Source organism: Thermobia domestica, chromosome 9 (assembly GCF_964235325.1).
Source record: "Thermobia domestica chromosome 9, izTheDome1.hap1.1, whole genome shotgun sequence".
In the NCBI taxonomy this organism is placed as follows: Eukaryota; Metazoa; Arthropoda; class Insecta; order Zygentoma; family Lepismatidae; genus Thermobia; species Thermobia domestica.
Genome location: NC_137462.1, coordinates 43,245,900 through 43,266,961, shown reverse-complemented (window position 1 = coordinate 43,266,961; position 21,062 = coordinate 43,245,900). Strand labels below are relative to the sequence as shown.

The window sequence follows — 21,062 nt, the reverse complement described above, 5'->3', positions numbered from 1 at the left end:
AAAGATAATCGAAAATGTGGAACAAGATCGCCCTAGACAATGTTATTTTGCATGAGGTACCGTTATCACGAGTCACCTAGTACCTTTCCGTTTGCAGTTATTTAGAAACGCGAAAATAAATGCCGATTTTCTAAATGGCTGGAAATCGAAAGCAGATAAGTAAGTCGTGATAACGGTATCTCATGTAAAATAACATTATCTAGGGAGGTCTTGTTCCACTTTTCGGTTATCTTTTATATATTTGAAGATGCCACATAATTACTGTAAAATTAGCGGTATTTTAATTTCGCAGTGCTGGGGCCTCTTAAAGCTCCGCAAGTAATTCTACAAAAAGAGTGAAAGATTCCTGGGTATTCTGTTAGAGAAAGTGGATCCAATTGATGAAGTATATACCCTGAATAACTGTATAAATGAATATTTAGTTTAATGCCCTGGGAGCTAACAGAGTAAGTTCGTTAACGAAAATGAACGATTATAATTATGGAAAAATTGGTAGATTAAGAATGTAGCAGAAAACAAAAGTACGGTACCTCAAAAGACTCATGAACAAAATGTTGCCTAGCATCAACTCCATTGGTCTGGGATCAAATCTGAAATCCTTGTACCACTGTGAGCCACCGTGCCTATGCCCGGATTAGTGACTAGTCTGATTAAACTGGTGTCTGGGAGACATACAACCTAGAAATGGCATATTTAATTGAAAAATTTATCACAAAGAAGTCTCTGATATACACAAACTTTGATTCCCTTCTATCTGTTATTACTTTTCATTGCTTTCTTTTTGTTTATTTCTATCATTACTGACCTCTTTTTATCCATTTAATTTTTAAATTTCTAATATCTTGACACTGATGATTGAAGTCAAAAAGTTAATTAAAATATAAAATGTCTTCATGTATTAAAACAAAATGGATAACAACATCCTCAAAAGTAAGTAAGCAGAAATATATGTTTGAAATTATACAGTGCGTTCAGAAAGTCTCCTTGCAGTGGAATATGGCAAAGGGCTACATAGAAAGACTCTACTACCGCAGTATACGTCTTTGTTGGGTTGAACGTTACATATCTGCCAGACATTTACACAACATAACATACACAACAAAACGACAAAAATGTATGTTTCAAAAATGTTCTCAGGGTAACAACAAGCACCTAACCAATTGCGGAGCAACTTCTTAAACACACTGTATTACATTACTTTTTTTAAGGGGTGATTTTGGAAGTGCAGCCTAGACCTCAAGAGAGTGTGTGTGTATTAATCCGGTACTGCCCGTAGCCCTTTGTAACAGACAAAACCGTTGATAATAAGTGGGAGTTGATTACGGATATATAAAAAAGACTACGTAACAAAAACTCGAAAACAGCTATCTTCAGGAAGTAGATACGTCGGAGAGCGTGACCATAATTTTAACACCTAAAAGCAGAACACCTTAATAAAAATCCAGCACAAAAGCTTATTTTTGAATAAATTACCAGTAATAATTTCACAGTAACACAGTACTATGAAACGAAAATGTGAATCCAAACCGTGTTTATTCTGTAGTTAGAAGCATAATAAAGTAATATCACATAATGAATATATGATATAGTCATATTACAATTAAAAACATTGTTTTTAGTGACAAAAATCAATATCGGTACAGTCTCATTCTTTTTTAAAAAAGTCGAGAAAATATGTATTTTAACTTTTGTAAATAGGGCAATCTTAGTTAATCGGAACGTATGGTCACCCTCCTCTATCCATAAAACAAAATTTGATGCTTTTATTTCAACGTTTATTTTTAAAAAAATAGCAGTGACAGTAAACTCTGGTAAAGACAGTAAAAGGATCACGCGCATGAGATAGGGATATCAACCGTTAAAGCCACCGTTACCGGTGAAGATGTTTAACTTACTGACTCCGTTAACAAACTCGGTCAAGACACCATGACAACTTTATCAAATTCCAGCTATGTACTGCATAAAATAAATTTTAAAGAAACGCTTTCGTTCAAAAGTTATGTGGAGTAACGGACAGACGGAAGGACGTTCTAACTTTATAATATTATATTGTAATAAGGTCAGTTCTCTTTTCGGATGGAATTAAAAGTACTAACAGACTAAGGCATATTGGGTTTGTATGATAAAGATTAAGAATAAATTTTTTCGCCTAGATGTTCATGCAACCCGTAACTCTTAAATGTTTTGACGTTTGCATTGTTAGATTAATAACTTTACATAATACTGAATACCATTACAAATTACAAAGTTATTTTTGCTTCATGATGCATTTGGTTTCGTGACTTTCAGTCTTCATGGCGTTTTTTAAAAAATATATATATTCACTGGGTCTAGAGCAAAAATGAAATACTTATACATATGTTTCCTACTGTGAGCAAAATCAATCTTAAAATTTTGTACTGTAGGTTTATTACGAGTAACGGGCCAGAAATAGAGTTTGAAGTTACACTAGGCTACTATAATAAAATACAAAATAAAGAATTAATATGTAATTAAAACCACTACTATAGCTGTGTAAACAGAAATCATACTACGCTACAGCCCGTAGTCCTAACAGTTTTTTCTTTATTTTTAGGAGAAGGAGCTTACTTACATTGATAGTTCTTTAGTACATAAATGATATTATGAAATTATTATTATTATTATTATTATTATTATTATTATTATTATTATTATTATTATTATTATTATTATTATTATTATTATTGAGCTGATTTTGAGTTTAACGTCCCGTTCAGCAGCGAAGCTATATAAGACGTGGACTTCAAATGCATGCAATAATTAGCACAATTTAACTCTCTCCGTTAGTGTAGTGGCTAGCGCGTATGACTTTGATGAACGTGGTTTCGGGTTCGATTTCCGGTGAGAGAAAACAAAAATTTAATTTCATCAGTATTCACTTTCGATAATCACCCATCTCCTTTAGCCTAAAGGATATTATTTCTGTAGGACGTTAAAATTAAAAATAATAATTGTACATTTTAGTATGATTTTCAAAAGAATCTGCAAATTGAAAGTAATTTACCAATTGAATACGTAATTCTATCAAGTGAATATAAAACATACGTGCATGCTGAAGACAAACAAACCAGAAGATTTTTTTTTTTACATAATTCTAAAATCTTATTAGCGTTTAACGTTTTTTTTCCTCCGAAGATGAGCCTTATACAAATTGATAGACCTTATCAAATTGAACAAAATGATGCATGCAAAACCTCATGCGTAGTTTTCGGAAAAATGGAAAGAAAACAATTTCTTTGTAAATATAAAAAGAAATTTGATGCTATACGAGAATCATGCTACTTATGAAGATGAAAATGATGTACCGCCATCAAGCCCTTCATTATATTAGCAAGACGGCAGTACATAGTAGGATTAACTGGATACATTGTGAGTTACTTTCCGGTAAGGCTAAATGGTAGCAAGTAAGTATCTATAGTTATATTTGTCTTAATGCAAAAATGTCTTATCATCCACATTTTGTAGAAGTCCCGAATGATTGACTGATCAATGCCTAGGCCAAACTGTTTAAACTAGGAATTTGAAATATTGACAGTCCGTAGGATCTGTGAGGTGAGGTACCATTGAGGAAGGATTTTTAGAAATTTAACGTGGAGGGGAAATGGAATGTTTTTTTTTCTTCCCGCCTTTTCCCTTCCCTTCTAGAAGAAATATCAAGAAATGGCAAAACGTGACTAATTATTTTAAATGGTAAGTCCAAATATAAAATTTCATGTCTTCACCCTTTCGAGCTTCGGAGATATGAACATCATCTTCTGTCTACATAAAAGAAGTTCTGAGTGAGTTAGCTGACTGATCAACGTCCAAGCCAAACTGCTTGACCTAGAAACTTGATATTTTGACAATGCATGGGATTTCAAACGTAACGTACTACAAAGGGAGGATTTTTTAGAAATTCGACGGGTTCGGGGAGAATGGAGTGACAATTATTATAGTAAACTGTCCAGATCTCCAGATCTCCGAATCTCCGAAGGATAGAGACATGAAATTTACTATATGGGCTTCCCATTACAATAATTAGACACGTGTTTCACATCATTTTTTTAAAATTTAATATTTTCCCCTGAAGGGAGGAAAAACGTGCGAAAAAATGGGGATACAATTGTTACAACAGGATGACCATATCTCAAAATCGTTTAAGGTTATTTCGAGACATGGAGTTCGGTATTTAGACTTTTCATTTAAAATAGTTAAAGACGTGTTTCGGCGTTTTATATATATATATATATATATATATATATATATATATATATATATATATATATATATATATATATATATATATATATATATATATATAGTGTTCCCGTACAAGGGAATAAAAAGGCGAGTGGGAAAAACAGTTGGGGAAGCAATAGTTAAAATAAGATGGCCATTTCTCGAAATCCGTTAAGGTTGGAGACTTGAAATTTGGAATTTAGACTTCTCATTTTAAAAAATTAAAGATATTGTTTCAGCATTTTTTGATATTTTCTCTAGAAGAAAAGAAAAAAAAGGGGGTTGCAATTGTTAAAATAAGATGTCTATATCTCGAAATCTCTTTATGAAACATAAGAATACGTATTTATTTAGACTTTTTAATTTAAAATTATTAAAGATGTATTTAAGCGTTTTTTGATGTAGGAAAAGAAAAAAGTGGATGTTGCAATTGTTGTATAATAAGATAGTCAAATTTTGAAATGCCTTAAGATTATAGAGACATGAGGGATATGACGACCTTGTAAACCCGTACAGAATGAGGCCCAAGGTCTCCATCTCTGTGTCGCTGTGTTGTGTAGTAAAAATTTCATTTGTCACATTACAGGGTGTCTATCGGTCACGAAAGTCACGAATGTCACAAAAAAGTCACGAAATCAGAAAACGGTCACGAAAGTCACGAAATTTAGCTTTTGGGTCAAGATTTTTTTTTAACTGTACAAATATAAGTACAGATTGGAAAATTTGGTTTATAAAATGTCAAAATTCACTACCAAAAACGTCTATGGTCGGCTTTAGACGCTACCAAATCGCTAGCAAAGTACGTTTCTATCGCATGGATGAAAATTCGGCCTAATTTGCACCCGAATTCGCTCTTGAGAATGTTAGGAAATTGTGTGGTTTGACAAAGAAAAGGTCACGAAAAAGTCACGAAATCTCATTTTGGAATTTTAGTAGACACCCTGTATTAGAATCAGAGCAACATCAGGAGCATTCTAAGGAAATAGTGTACATTCGATGTAGTGGTTTTGGTGCGCGTTAGAATATCTTGTTTTTTTTTTTTTATGTCAGTGTTCTTCTAGTCTATCGAAAACTTTTAGAACTTGACAACTCGACTTGATTTCCTTCACAAAATGTTTAGTGTGACCAATGACATATAGTGGTGATTTTCGTTCATATGAAGTTTATGACGAGTTAGATGCAATGGATACAGTCTCAGAGTGGGAGATTGACATTCTACTTCCACATTCATCTGAATTATGAGTCTGATGATAATGATGCTCTACCAGACCCATTTATATACCCTTCCCTTACAGCCTTAGGAGTTCCTACTTCCACTGCTGCACCTACAAATACCTGGCATCCTCCCAATTTTGATGAGTCTGCTCCAAACACGTAACTTTTCTCCGGACAGACGGGTGCGAAAGACGAACACATACACGAAAATTGTGTTCCCCTTGTCTTCTTTTCTTTGATTTTCTTACTAGAAATATTCCAGCATCTCATATTTGAACAATATTTTACTTCAACAGCAATTAAAGTTGAAGAGTTAATGATAATTTTGAGCTTTATCTCATTAAACATACTAAATTTTGAGCTTTATCTCATTAAAATACTAAGCATACTACTGTTAAACATACTGGATCCTATGCAAAGTCGTTTTTAACCTTGTATTAAGAGCTTGATTAACGTGTGATGTTAACTTCCGTATTTAGTAACACGTAAGTGAAGTTAACAACGACTTACGTTGAGGAAGGTCAGCCACGACTACTCTGCAGTGTGGCCCAAATACATTGAGAGAAATCAATACAAGAGAGAATGCGTATTTTGCCTAAATTTCTCCCAATGTTTTGTCGGTTTTCTCAAAAGTTAGCCATGAGTTTTTATACTAACTTATATAATTTTGTTCAGCTTTATAGCATTTATCGATTGCTATATGTCTCGTCTCTGGACTTCTTTTTTGTCGTCAATGTTAATCGCTAATAATGTTATACAATTAATAAAAAATCACAAACACAAAGTTCTTTCTCATAACCAGAACTCTTCATGAGCCCACATATCATATTAAAAAACACTGCAAACACTTGAATATCTTCAATGACTTTATTTCCAGAAAAAGATTCACTTTACTTCGAATTTAGGTGACTGAGAATACTACGGCATGGTGTCTTCCTTGGAATCTTGGAGTTCTACGGAACTTTTGAGAAATGATTATAGAATACATTTAAAGTAAACTGGTTCATAATTCTTCCCCAAATCCGTCTTTTTTTTTTTTAATTTGATGTATAACGTAGGCAAGTTTAACTCGAAAATCTTGCCATTCTTTGCAGTTTAGCACAAAGCCTTGCAATCAGTGGCGAATCTAGCCCGGATCCGAATTTCCTAGATCCCCCCCCCCCCCAGTTTTTTGAGTGGCAAAAATAGTTTAAGCTATTATTCATATATTTTTGAAACTTTATAGTAAACTCATGATATACTTATCATAATCTGGGTTCTGGTGCCTCCATTTTTTCCCTTCTAGTTCCACCTCTGCTTGCAATTATACTAATATTGCATATTTAATATAGACCGTAAAGTATAGTAATTAAAATTAAGTAATGAAGAACGTTACTGTAAAAGTTTCAGGCACCTGCGCAATTGAACATTTTCAATGTAGTATATTTACATTAGTAGAAAATCTCCATGTTATGATGTCGTGCACTGTTTTTATAGAAATATTTTTGATGTGAAGGAATGCAACACAGAACAGAACAGATAAAATTATATTCTATAAGCTCCTCAGTTCCACTACACATCCGCTTTTAAAATGAAATTCACAACCATTGTCGTATAGCATTTTATGTGATTACTGCTGTGCAGAATATCTTGATACGTTTATGTAAATCCTGTAGAAATCAATTTAGCTAATTCAAAAGGCTACAAATTTAAATACATTGTGCTGAAACATGAAGACAAATCAAGGTGTTCTCCACAGTAAAAAGCATATGCATATACCGAATATGAACAATTGAAGTTTCATATATGAATATAAAGTTTCGTGATTGTTATTTTTCTATGGTACGTTTTGTTAATTTCATTATATAAGTACTTGACAAGTCTCTTTTAGCCCACCGAACTTAAGTTATAGCATTAAATATAAAATATTAAACACCAATAGAATCAAGCAGTCCAAATGTTATTACTATTCTATTTATTCAAATGTAATGTAATTTTATTCACTTAGTTTAACTTTTAATAGAATTTACTCACTCCGAAGTAGCTTTACTGAATAGATGTAAGATCGGAATTAGGGTGTCTACTGTTGCATTTCAACTATGAGGAGGCCTGGATATGTATATTGACAGTTCAGCTTCCAAAGTAATCATATGATTAGAATAACCCATACTTCGACTAGTATAATTGTAAGAATTCATTTAACCCGTGCTTCGTGATCTGAATTCAATTTCGAGTTGTAAAATAGTCTGAAATAATCTACGTGATAGAATTTTATAATTACCATGAATGTTGCAAATATTTATATAAATGCACTCACATTTCTTACGTATTGCAATAAAATCCTGCATTTGAAGAAATAATTTTTGGCCTTATAACAAACTGTGTACCTACTTCCTACTTCCAGCTGTATTCCCAACGATGAATCTTCATGATCATGAGTTGGTCCGAGTGGCAGCTAACGAACAAGAAAAGAGACTCCATCATGGTAAAGGTGCGTTATATTCTCCGCATGGCTGAATGATTAGCTCATATGAGGCGTTTAGAATAGATATTCTTACTCGGATAGATGTATCCTGCATAAAAACAGTTTTCAGTTAGAAGCTATTATAATTTATATCACCTTCAATTGTTCATTAAAATGATTTATATAATTATAAATGTAAGAAATTATTTAAAAAGTAATATTTAAAAAGAAAAGATAACTCTTTTCCTCCATAAAACTAAAATATCTAATTATCTCTTGCACAAAGGAATCAAAATATAGTTGTTAGGGGATAGACACGACAAAATCAAGCATTATTGTCAACTGGGTATCGTTTTGTTTTTCTTACGTGAACAAACTTTCGCATGAGAGACAAAACATATGTGAAACTACTGACAATAGATTTTAGGCAAAAATTAAAATAGTGAAAGAAATTCTCTCATGACATATATATTACCATCTTAATTCTTCATTGTGTTTGCACACAAAGTTTGCCAATGCTTTACTTAGTATCAAAACCAGTTGTGATAATATGTTCAAAATATTGTTTTTTTCGTACAATTACGGTTCTTCTTAGAATTGTTCGCAAATAAAATTGCATTGTAATTTTACCTAATTCCGTATTGACTTGAACTTTCATCAATCTCTTAGCATTTTTTAAATTTTAACAAAATATTTTTCTAAAATAAAAGAATAATTTTATTATTTGCATAATTATCTAAGACATTCAAAATGATACTTAAAAAAGAATAGTCAACATTTCAAAGTGGTGTTTGTTGCTGAACAGATTGTATTTAATATGAATGATATCATAATGGTTAAACATAATTTGTTTATAAATGCAGTTTCAAGTAGATAGTTGCATTACTTGCATACTCAACAAGTAAGTTATACTTTATCTTGTAAAATCTTCCAGTGTCAACGAGAAACTTACGATGAAGACAGATCTTTCGTCTCTATATTAGTTCTTGCCTTCGGTGAAAGAACATTTCGTTCAAAGGACACAATGCAGTTTAAACTGTTGTTCCAAAGAGACAATTTGAAGATTTATTTCTTAAGAATGGGATATATCTTGCTAATACTATATACACTAATATATCATTTTGTAAATTACAAACATTTCAATATTGTTCTTTAATTTTTAAAGATTTGAGAAAAGAACAGGGAGCTTAGTATACACTGATTTGAAAGTTTAAAAGTATATTTTTATAAAATGCAACTAATATCTAACTGATTAATAAAATGACTTAAATATTAGTGTTTAAATTAAGGTTGTAAGTTTTTTTGAACTGTAATAGTTATTATGGTCAACACTAAATTATGAAAATAATATATATTAGCGATACATGACAAAATAATTGAAAAACAGTTTCCTGTTTTCTTGTGATTTACATCTATCAAGTAACAGGTCTATTCTTAATGCCTCATATGAATAAAATCCCCCCTGCATTATTATTATTATGTTTATTTGCACCTTATCATCACCTATCGTAGAAAATTGTAGCTCAGTATGTCGCTCTCAACTTATTAGCAGCATTGAGATACAATAATAATAATTTATCCCTAACCGCTGTGCTGTTTCTAAGAAGTCTTTCATTCTTCGATTATTTTGTTTTACTTCTGAAATTAACTACTCTAATAATTAGCCATTTTAATTCCTTAGGCACTTTTACGAAAACCAATTTTATACTACACTTATGTTAAAGGAATTTTTCAAAAATAGCTAGAGAGAGTTTGCCTCTAAGATTGACAAAATTATTCATTATATATTATTTGTTATTAAAAGATATGCGCTTTTCTCATATAATTAAATAATAATAATAATAATAGTTTAAAATTACGCACTGCTTGGCACGTTGCTTCTTTTTCATGATTAGATACTATTATCTCAACACTTGTGGTACCAGAATTGAGAAACTCCATTTAGTGGTTTACCAAAATTATAATGTTACTATGATATAAATGCGAATTACTGTAAGAATTATACGTACCATATTTTCAAAAAGATACAAATACAGGTTTACAGATGGTATTTCAAATCCTTAAAAATTCAAATTTTCAGCATAAATATAATACCTATAATGGCAAATAAGGATATGAATTCCTTAAATAAGAAACGATATTTAAACTTAGTTCCGCATGTTTTATATCATCGTTGATACCGAACTGTGTACCAGGTAAGGCAGTCACCAATGAAATTGTATTTCTTCTCTTATGTGTTTCTTGTCAATACTTACAAATAGACGAATAAACAAATTTCAATACGGGTTTTGGTCCAGTGATGGAACTTATCACTCTGGCCTGGAAGAGTCGGAAGTCATTAGACTAGTAGCTCACTGCAGTCGGTGACACATACAGCTCGTCACATATGCTCAGAACTCGATTCCCAGTACGAGAGCAACACACACACACACACACACACACATATATATATATATATATATATATATATATATATATATATATATATATATATATATATATATATATATATATATATATATATATAAGAGGCGATCAACTCAAACCCGTTCAGTGGTCATAATTCATGAAAAATTTTATTTCATGCGGAAACTTGTACACTATCTAGAGGCGTCTATGGTTAGCGTGCAGTAAAAATATTGTTTAGAAGAAGTCACCATGAGTGTTGAGACGCTTGTTCCACTGTATCACTAATTTACAAATGCCGTCCCGATTTAGCAAGATCTCGACTTTAAGAAAAGTTACTGTATTTATGGATAGCTCTGATTTTTGTAAATAATTACATGTAAATATCACCTTGAAAACGGACTTAATGATTTTCCTACCATTTTCGGATACGACAAAATCATTTAACGAAGTACTAGTATCAACTTTGAGAAAGGTCGTTTAGAATCAACATTGGAATTTCCTTGAAGTTAAGCGCACTCAGCTAATATTTTCATTTTTGAAATATAATTGTTAGCTTTATAAGACATTTGACAAGAAACACGTATATATTTTTGCTGGTGACTGCACTTATACACTTCACCAAAAAAAATTAAAAAAATAACATTCAGAATTTTTCACTACTATTTAATTTTTTTCCATTTATAGATTACATTCATAACACTGCTGCTTCTCTATTAAGAATTTACATACGCTTATCTTACAACATGCATGATATTAAGTAGCAAAATTATATATATATATATATATATATATATATATATATATATATATATATATATATATATATATATATATATATATATATATATATCTGGTGCATTCGATGCATTCCTTTCAAGAGGATATTCTACAAGTACTTTGGAACATTTTCACCTATATGAATCAGAAATCACAAATCAATAGTTTCTGAGAGGATACGAACAAAATCTCGCGTGGCCAAAACCTCGCCGTCCAAAATCTCGCCTGGTTAAAACCTCGCGGATCAAAATCTCGCTTGGTCAAAACCTTGCGGAATGAAACCTTTCCTTAAAATTTACACAACGAGTTTCTTAATATGCAATTTCATATTACAAATAATAATAATGTTTGAAATGTTTGAAATGTTTATTGGGAACAAACAGCATTACAGCCACAAGTGCCCGAAAAAAGAAAAGAAGAAAAAGAAGGATTAATATAAGCATAGGGCGCATGCAGATAGACATAACATACAACTCATCATACAAAAATAGGTAAAATGAAATAAAATATTGGTTTAAAAAATAACAAAAACATGCAATGCCTATTACAAAGTGAAAAATACAAAGAAAGCAGTAGTAAAAAATAATAAGCATAATTATCATGCATTTAGAATAAGTATAGCGTATAAAATACAAAAATAAGACATTATTCACGGTATAGTTGAAACAGTTTACAAAATATTAAAAAAAAAAACTGTTTCAGAAAGACACTATGTACTTGCTATTAGAGATTGAAAATAACACATCAAGTAAAATACACTCATTCATAAGACTAATAATAATAATAAAAATAAAATAAGCATACAAAAAAGTTAAAGAATTGCATAAGACATATTAATAAAAACTCAGACCAAGATAAAAAAAAAAGAAGTGTAGTATCCGAAGAAAAAATAAATAAGTATAGAAGACAGAAAAAGATGATAGGAAAATAAAAGATGAGAGAGAAAAAAGGAAACCTAAAAAATCTTTCAAATGGCACCTTACAAGTTAATTAGGAAGCATTATAGGTCTTTTAGAATTTTAGTTAATTGTGAACGGATTTTAGCAAAGTTACGTTGAAAGGTATCTAGAACATAGTAATACTTGTTGGCTGTGTCTTATAGTTTTATAGATTGAACATCAAGGTAGAAACATTCGAAACAAAAGGTACAAAATTTCTGACATTACGATAAGGAATTCTTATGGACTATAAACCATCAATAAAAAAACACCCTGAAGAATAGCTATTATGAAAAAACTCAAATAAAAAATACATCGCCTATCAGTCAGAGGTAACAGATGAAGCTCTTTAGATATGCAGGACAAGCTCATATCTTTGAAGTTTTTGAACTTCTATCGTAACCAGGCTAAAAAATTGTTTTGAACAGATTCTATGTCCTTTAAAAAGTACTTAGCTTCACTATTCCAAATTACCGTGCCGCACTCCAAATGAGAACGCACGTTGCAAATGTATAAAATTTTACAAGTTTTGATATTCGAAAAATTACGGCAAAGCCATTTTTACATTGCTAATTTTTTCCTGGCCTTAGATGTAATTACCTGTAAATGTTTACAAAATAATAGCTTGTTATCTAAAATTATCCCTAAATCCTTGACATAGGTTCCAAAATCGATTATCTGTTTACCAATTGTGTAATTATATATAAAAAGCTCAGTTTTCCTTGAGAAAGTTATACCTTTAGTTTTGGTAATATCCAAAGCCAAAAAATTATTTACTGACCACTTGACAAGTGATTCAATATTCTCTTGTAACGTAACTTGATCATGAAGGGTTTTAATTTCCTTAAAATTGTTTATGTCATCGGCTTACATCAGATATCTACAAGTTAACTTCTCAGGTAGGTCATTTACATACAGTAAAAACAACAAGGGACCGAGATTGGAACCTTGGAGTACACCAGATGTTATATTATGAATAGAAGAAATATAGCCATTATACCTAACTTTGAATTTCCTATTATTTAAGTACGAATCTAGCCACTTTATAATTTGATTCGATAATTTGTACTTATACAACTTACTTATTAATAAGTGAAGAGGTAATTTGTCAAAAGCTTTGGCAAAATCAAAGTAAATAACATCAGTCTGACCACCCGATCGAATAAGAGAGAACAAACTATGAACAAAGCATGCCAAATTTGTAATAACTGATTTACCATTTATAAAACCATGTTAATTAATGTCTAACTGATCACATACAGCATTATACAAGTAGTTGTACATTATTTTTTCAAAAAGTTTAGGAACAACATTCATTATAGAAATGGGTCTATAATCATTAATTTTGTCACCTTTAGTCTTGGGTATTGGTGTTAGGGTTACAATTTTCGAAGCTTCAGGATAAATACTTTCATTTAAACTCCAATTAAATGAACTACTCAATGAATCAGATCTTACTAAATAGATTAAATTCAGTCAAAGATCTTGGTGTTATATTTGATACGAAACTGATATTTAATAACCATATAGAGAACATAGTGAATCTCTCAAGATGTTAGGGTTCATAATTAGAACTGGAAAGGAATTTAACTATAGTACTACACTAACAAAAATGTATTATGCCTATGTCCGATCAAAACTGGAATATCCTGCTCTGATCTGGAACTTATCACAACAGCAATACAGACACCAACTGGAAAAGATCCAATCTAAATTTATCAAATACTTGACGTACAAGACAACTGGAATCTATCCATATTATGAAAATTATCTAACATTAATAGACAACTTCTGTATCCCTACACTTGAATAAAGGCGAAATGTGACAGATATGATTTTTCTCCATAAAATAGTACAAAACGAATTTAATTGTATGGATCTCACATGAACATTAAATTTTCATGTCGCGGCACTTAAAACTCGTGCTAATAACTCTGGTCTGTTTTATTGCAAAAAAGCAAGGACCAATGTATTATTGAAATCACCAATTTGGAGAATGTGTTCTACTTATAACAAAATATGTATCAAACACAAAGAAATTGACATCTGCAATATGAATTCTATGTTTAAGAAAACTATTGTAAATGTATTATGTAATACACCAACACTATAATTAGGCTTATGCCTGTTGTGCTGATGGCAAATAAATATATTAAATAAATATTAAACAAGGATGCTAACACTGGTGAAATTACCTCAGCCACACCTTTTGTAATAAAAACAGGTATTCCATCCATACCAGACGCAGATTTAGTCTTTAAGGATTTAATAGCATCTCTTACATTTCTAGTTGTAATAGGAGGTAGTTTCCTCTCACTGAGAGTTTCTGGTGATGTTAAATAATTATTTGTATTACTAATAGTTGGAAATGTCTGGTAGACTGATGCTAAGTACTCTGCAAATAAATTTGCCGACGACTCACAATCAGTAACCAAAGAATCATTTACTACAATTCCAGATGCAGTTTTGTTTTTGCCCTTGGATACATATCTCCAAAATTTCTCAGGATTACTATTTAATTGATTTTCCATTTTAATATAGTAAATACGTTTGCCATCTTTTTATTGAGTCTTAAGGGTCTTGTAGTAATTGACAAATAATAAATAGTCTTCATAATTTGATGTAATTTTATACCTTTGTGTGCTAAATTCTTAGCTTTTAATAAAGAAACAGATTTTTGGAGTACCAACAAGGATATTTAGATGTTCTTGGCATAGATTTCGGAATATACGTTTCCATAGCAAATACAATTACTTTTTCAAAATCCAAAACTGCTTCATTTATATCTGGTTTTAGCAAGATTTATACCAATCAGTATTAGCTAGTTGTTGATATAATGCGTAATAATCACCCTTAACAAATTGAAAACATTCAGAGAACTTATTCATTTTACAACCTTTAAGTAAGAACACAATAGTTTCAATCGGATAATGAAAAGCATCAGTGTAATGATAATAATAATAATAATAATAATAATAATAATAATAATAATGATAATAATAATAATAAAAAGAAGAAGAACAAGAAGAAGAATATACAAAATGTCTTGAGCATGGGCTTTCTCGGGGTATTTACGTTTCCTTCCACTTTCTTCATTCCATCATTTTCTTCATCCTGATCATCTATGTCTCCTTTAACCTACAAGACATAATCGAGGGACGTAAAAACTCATTATTTCATACTTTCATATTGTTAATTTCGTTAGAATTTCCTAAGGTCACCGTCAAAGTGAAATAAAACCATCCCAGGCTCAAACCCCATATATGTTGAAAATTTGATCGAGACCAGTCGAGTGGTTCAAGAGTTAGTAAGTCACAAACGCAGCCACTTTCAATTTTACGTATTTGTATGTGTCTCCCCCTTCTCGTCAAAGTGAAATGATAAAAGCCATGCCAGGCTGTAACCTGATCTATGTGGCAAATTAGATCGAGATTGGTCTCTTGGTTCAATAGTTATTAAGTTTTATTGATTTTTATATATCTTCCCCTCCTCTTCGTTGTGTCGTCACAGTGAAGTTACAAAAGACATCCCATGCCCGAATCTCATCTATGTTGAAAATTTCATCGAGATCGGTCGGATGGCTCAAGAAGTATGATGTCACAAACATAGTCAGTTTCATTTTTATATAGAATAGATTTTCAAAGCACGTGTTAGAATTTTCTTCTCATTATTTTAATACAATTATGTGTTATTACCAAATATATACATATGCCAATATATAGAACATGCTACACCGAAGAAATCATAGTGACGACGTTTTATACTGACGACATTTCTTCCCAGGAGAGATTACGGCCCGCGTAGTTTAGTCAAGGCGAGATTCTGTGTCCCGAGATCAGGACCACGAGGTTTTGGCCAGGCGAGATTTTGGGTTTGACAAGATTTTAGGACTCGAGGTTTTGGCCCGGTGAGATTTTGACCCGGCGAGATTTTGGCCCGCGAGGTTTAGGTCGACGAGGTTATGGTCAGGCGAGTTTTTGGTCCGCAAGGGTTTGGGCTTCGAGGTTTTGGTCCGCGAGGTTGTCCGCGAGGTTCTGGCAACGAGGTTTTGTATCTAAACCGTTTCTGAGTAGCTTGCACATGTGATTTCTTTGAAATTTGTCTGCTAACGAGAGGTGCGCGAGAAAGTTTCATCCTGACCAACTTCCACACACCGTAGAGAGATGAAATTTTACATTTGCAATCCCGCATACCTATGTAGGTAATTTGGTAATGTACAGTTGGTAACTCCGCTCCGTTATTGTGTTATAGGCCCGAACGTGAAGTAAAGTGTAATGGTCCAAAATCCATTACTGCATCTCAGAAAGCAGCGTGGCAACATCACAGAAATGACTGCATGATTGGGAAGAAGTGAAATAAAATGGTGTGCGGTCAAGAGAAAACGCAAACTATGACGGATTTCATACCCAGGGTCGTGCATCTGTCTGGCCAATATTCGAAGAGTAAACGAGTGCGTTGTTTACCAGGAGGCAGACATTTTGTTACAATGCCACGCTCTGGGATTGCACAGACTCCCGCAACGCAGGTAGCAGTGAGATATAGTATAATTGTGGTACCCTCTCATTTTAATTGCGGTACCCTTTGCCTGGAAAGCAAATAGTAATACGCCATGCTGATCACAAATAAAATGATGATCAGTTTGGTTGCTCCGAGTTGCATACGACTTCCTTTGGTGGTGGTATGTCGCGGCACGCTGTCATTGGTTTGACTAGTTTTCCCTGGTTTTCTTCACTCCCACTAGGCGAAGGCAGGAATGGTACCTTCTAGAGAGCCAGGGCCAGTGGTCGAAGTGAGACGGTATGCAGTGGTATGCCATACCGCCTCTGGTTCTTCAGTCATGAAGGCATACCGTCTCTAGATTTTCAATGATTATAACTTACCGTCACGGGAAAGTAGATGCTTAATGCCTTTAATAAATCGATTTTTATACATAGTAATTGACGAATAGCTTTCCACGTAAAAAGTTTAATTTCTTTTGTAGAAATAATTTCTAAGCTGACAACACCGACATCTTTTTCCTACCTTTTGTTTTTAAAATGAGGTGTCTTCAAAGAAGTTCATCTTGTTTATATTTTGATTTGCCATATTGAATTATTTCTTTCTTATGTATGTGCGTGTCATCTTGCCTTAATATATATAAATGTCGTATTTTGAGCACTGGCGGATTTAAGGGTTGTCTGCTGTGGGGGAGAACCTCCCTGGGATTTGGAATATCCCTCAGTCGAGTGAGGGTCAGGGAGTTTTCCCGCAAGAAATTGTTAAGATAAAAACTCGGTTTTTGAGCATTTTCGTGTATAATTCTCTATATTACAACATAAGATAATATTCTTTTTATTTTTCACAAAGTAGTTGGCGGGAGATCAAAGTCTCTCCATGTCCCCCTCCCACCATAACTACAGAGAAGCTCACCAATGGTATTCAGTCATTATGTAAATAGAATCTATGCCATTACGCAATCTTTTAGACAATATACTCTTACTACATTTCAACATTTACATAGCCGGTATGTCGAGTCAAAATCGTGATCAAACACACTGCCTCTGCTTTTTTTTCCACTTCGAACACTGGCCAGGGCCAGTTCCTTTCCAAATCCTAGACCCACATAAAGGACCAATGTGACCCCGGAGTTGGAAGTTCGAAACCTTCCTTGAGTCATTCCCTTGCATAAATACATAAATACATATAGAAAGAAAGAAATATCTATCGAACACCTCGCTTTAATAGCTCAAAACAAAATTATGACCATTGCCGTACTAATTGTTACAATGACAAGGTAATGTTACAAGCTTTCTATAAAGGTAAAAATGTAAACCTTGGCCAGTCATAACAAAATAACACATTTAGCACGGTAGCACTACCAAAAGCTCGTGAAAAATACAAACAGAGCGTGGCATGTTGCCCGACTTCTGGAAAACAACGCACCTGTTCACTCTTCGAATGTTGGCCAGACAGGTGCACAACCCTGAGAATGAAATCCGTCATACTTCGCATTTTCCCTTGACCGCACACAATTTTCATTCCATCTCTTCCCAATTATGCACTCATTTCCTAGGAACAACTACTGCTGCGATGTTGCCAAGATCCTTTCTGAGGTGCAATAATGGATTTTGTACCATTACACTTTACTTCACGTTCGGGCCTATAACACAGCAACGGAGCAGAGTTACGAGCTGTACATTACCACATTACCTACACAGATATGTGGGATTACACATGTAAAATTTCATCGCTCTACAGTATGTGGAAGTGGGTCAGGGTGAAACTTTCTTGCACACTTCTCGTTAGCAGACAAATTTCAAAGAAATCACACATGTGAAGATTACTCAGAAACCATTGATTTATGACCCCTGGTTCATATAGGGGAAAATGTTCCAAAGTACTTGTAGAATGTCCCCCTTACAAGGAATGCATCGAATTACCAGTCACCCTGTATATATTATTATTAATATATATGGTTGGTAAGATTAGTATCGTAATATAAATAATTTTATATTAGCATCCAGATATATTAGAAGATTTTTCCCCTAGTGGCTTTCAATATACGAGGGGTGAAAGTAGTACTGCAAAAATACTCTTAACCCACGTTAATCACGAACAGTAATATGCCTTAGAGGAATTCCGTAGCTCTGGGAGTATCCCTTTGAAATCATCAGTGTCAGCACCTACCACGATATAACCGTGCCTAAAGTTGTAAAGTGCCTAAAGTGCTACGTTTACAGGCACTTTCAAGGCAACAAGGAGCGTGTAAACTTTTCAAGGCAACAAGGAGGGCGTGTACTCACGCTTATGTTGTTGTGATAGCTGCTAGTATAAAATTACTTATGTCACGATATTACCAACTTTGCCCTATATATTAAGTTTGATTCATTAACAGTAAGATTAATATTCTATCAACTACTTCATTCAGTTGTAGAGTAAGAAATTCAGAGATTAGAAAACTGGCAAGCATTTTAGGGCATAAACACGAAGTTATCATTGAAATTGGTTGAACAACAATAACGTTCATTGAACAGGAATTGAATAAATTATATTCATAAACATAATACATATCAAAAGCAAAACATGCTTGAGGATAAATTTAGTTTTCCGCTTAACTTCAGTAAAGTGTATCATACTCAAATATCTCCATTTTCAAAATAATAATAATAATAGTGACAATGTTTGACGTATCTTTTTGTAAAACCACCTTATATACTTTTCTTAATAGTCATTTCAAATAAAATTCGCATCATTCTTCTTGTTTTCAAAATAACTGCAAAACGAAATACAAGTAAGACTTAGTGCTGTGAATATGTTACCAGATTTTAACATCTCTCGGAAGACAATAATAAAACTTCATTTCGTTCCTGATGAATCTCTGTTCTTGTGATCCCCCCAAATTTTCTAACATATCCCGCGAATCTTCATTTTCTTCTGTAAAGTTATATTTCATGGTTTCCCCTGCATACATTTCCACTACAATTAGTGAAAGTTGAGAATTTTACTATGAATGAAGGCTTGGTTACAGTAGCGATATTTTTCTCATTTCTACCCTTCAAAATTTGCCACATAATTGATACAAAAAAACTTTTGTGGTAAGTTAATTATGTGAATTTCCATTTCTGAATCTTATTTTCCTAATATAATTTATATTCCTTGTATCGCGCTTCCTTTCTACTTTTAATCTATTTTATATTTTTTATTATCTTGCACAGACATAACATAATCCAATATACCTAGAATTTAAAATAGTCTAGTGAATATGTTACCAAATAAGCTAGATTGGGTTTAGAAATGATTATTTTAAAATTGTGTCACTCTGTGAAATGGTTCCCAAGTTATCTATAATAAAATTCTGTAACTTTGTTCTAAAACAGCGATTATCAATCTATAAATTGTGATCCTGGTGAGTTCTAATAAAATATTGGTTAGATCACGATGTTCTCTTATCTGACTTTATTTTTACATGCATCCTAAAAAAAATCAACTCATGATAATTATTCTGAAATTGTGAATAAGTCATTAAGTACTTCATGTTACTCTTTACTCTGCGATAACATTAATAATAATTGTAGTTCATGTTCAGTCACGACTTTGCTAATAATTGCTATTAAGCAAAATACACCCGCGCTCACACTCGCTCCGAGAGTATAAAAAAAAGGATTGTTTTTAAATTCCTAACTCCAACATTTACTCGGAGAACAGAGGAATTTCTTTTACATTTCTTAGTTTCATAAAAAATTAATATTCTTTGAGATTGATCCTCAACTTACAAAGATTAAGAAATAGCGCTCTAGAATATAGCATGAACTATGAAATAGAATGATAGAATTTGGATATTTTATTTTGAACTATGGAAAAGGTCATAATTCATATTATGATGTTATAAAGACATCCTATTTTTCTGCTGAAAGTATCATGTTTATCTTTAAAAAATGACCATTCTATTAGATAGTACGGTTTAAGAGAGCTGTAGCTCTCACACTTAAATTTACTTTTCTTTTTTGCAGTTATTTTGAGGAAAAACAAAAATGATGCGAATGTATACAGAAATATTGCTAAAGTCTGTATAAAAATGTATTTACCGGTACTTATAGTTGTTTTTAATATTCAATAAATATTAATTTTCACCGAAATAAACTCATTTGTCGATCTTTAAATCTTTCCAAAATATTTGTAAGTGTATTTACAATTACTGAATTGAATTTCAGAATATATATGAGGATGCAATAATAGTTTATTAACTATGCAATAATATATTTTTTTTTTTTTGTTTTATCAAATAAACGTCTGAACTTAAAAAATAATTAAATAAGAGTAAACCACACATTTTGCTCTCTGTATCTAGTGCATGTTTGCATGAAGATATCTTACAATTAGCTATTCAGTATTAACGAAGATCACCTTTCATAGTCGTAGAATTATTTAGAAATTTGTTACTTTATAATTATGTTAATTCTGAGCTTGTTTCTTGTACTGTAATACTTTTGACATTGAACCAATTAGTTCTTCCTTCCCAGTTATTTGTCGTAGTTATCGTTTGTATCCTTGTACGATAAAAG

At 32.3% G+C, this 21,062-nt stretch overlaps 1 long non-coding RNA gene across 2 annotated transcripts in view; it reads left to right on the top strand.

The window, feature by feature from the left end:
* The window catches only part of LOC145694617 (uncharacterized), a 122,985-nt gene that overhangs the window by 9,036 nt on the left and 92,887 nt on the right, over window positions 1–21,062 (top strand). The window contains exon 2 of one of the 2 annotated variants that reach the window (XR_014133028.1): window positions 7,838–7,924. This is a non-coding gene — a long non-coding RNA (uncharacterized LOC145694617). The remainder of the gene's footprint in view (window positions 1–7,837; window positions 7,925–21,062) is intronic. The other variant, XR_014133029.1, reaches the window with a different exon arrangement.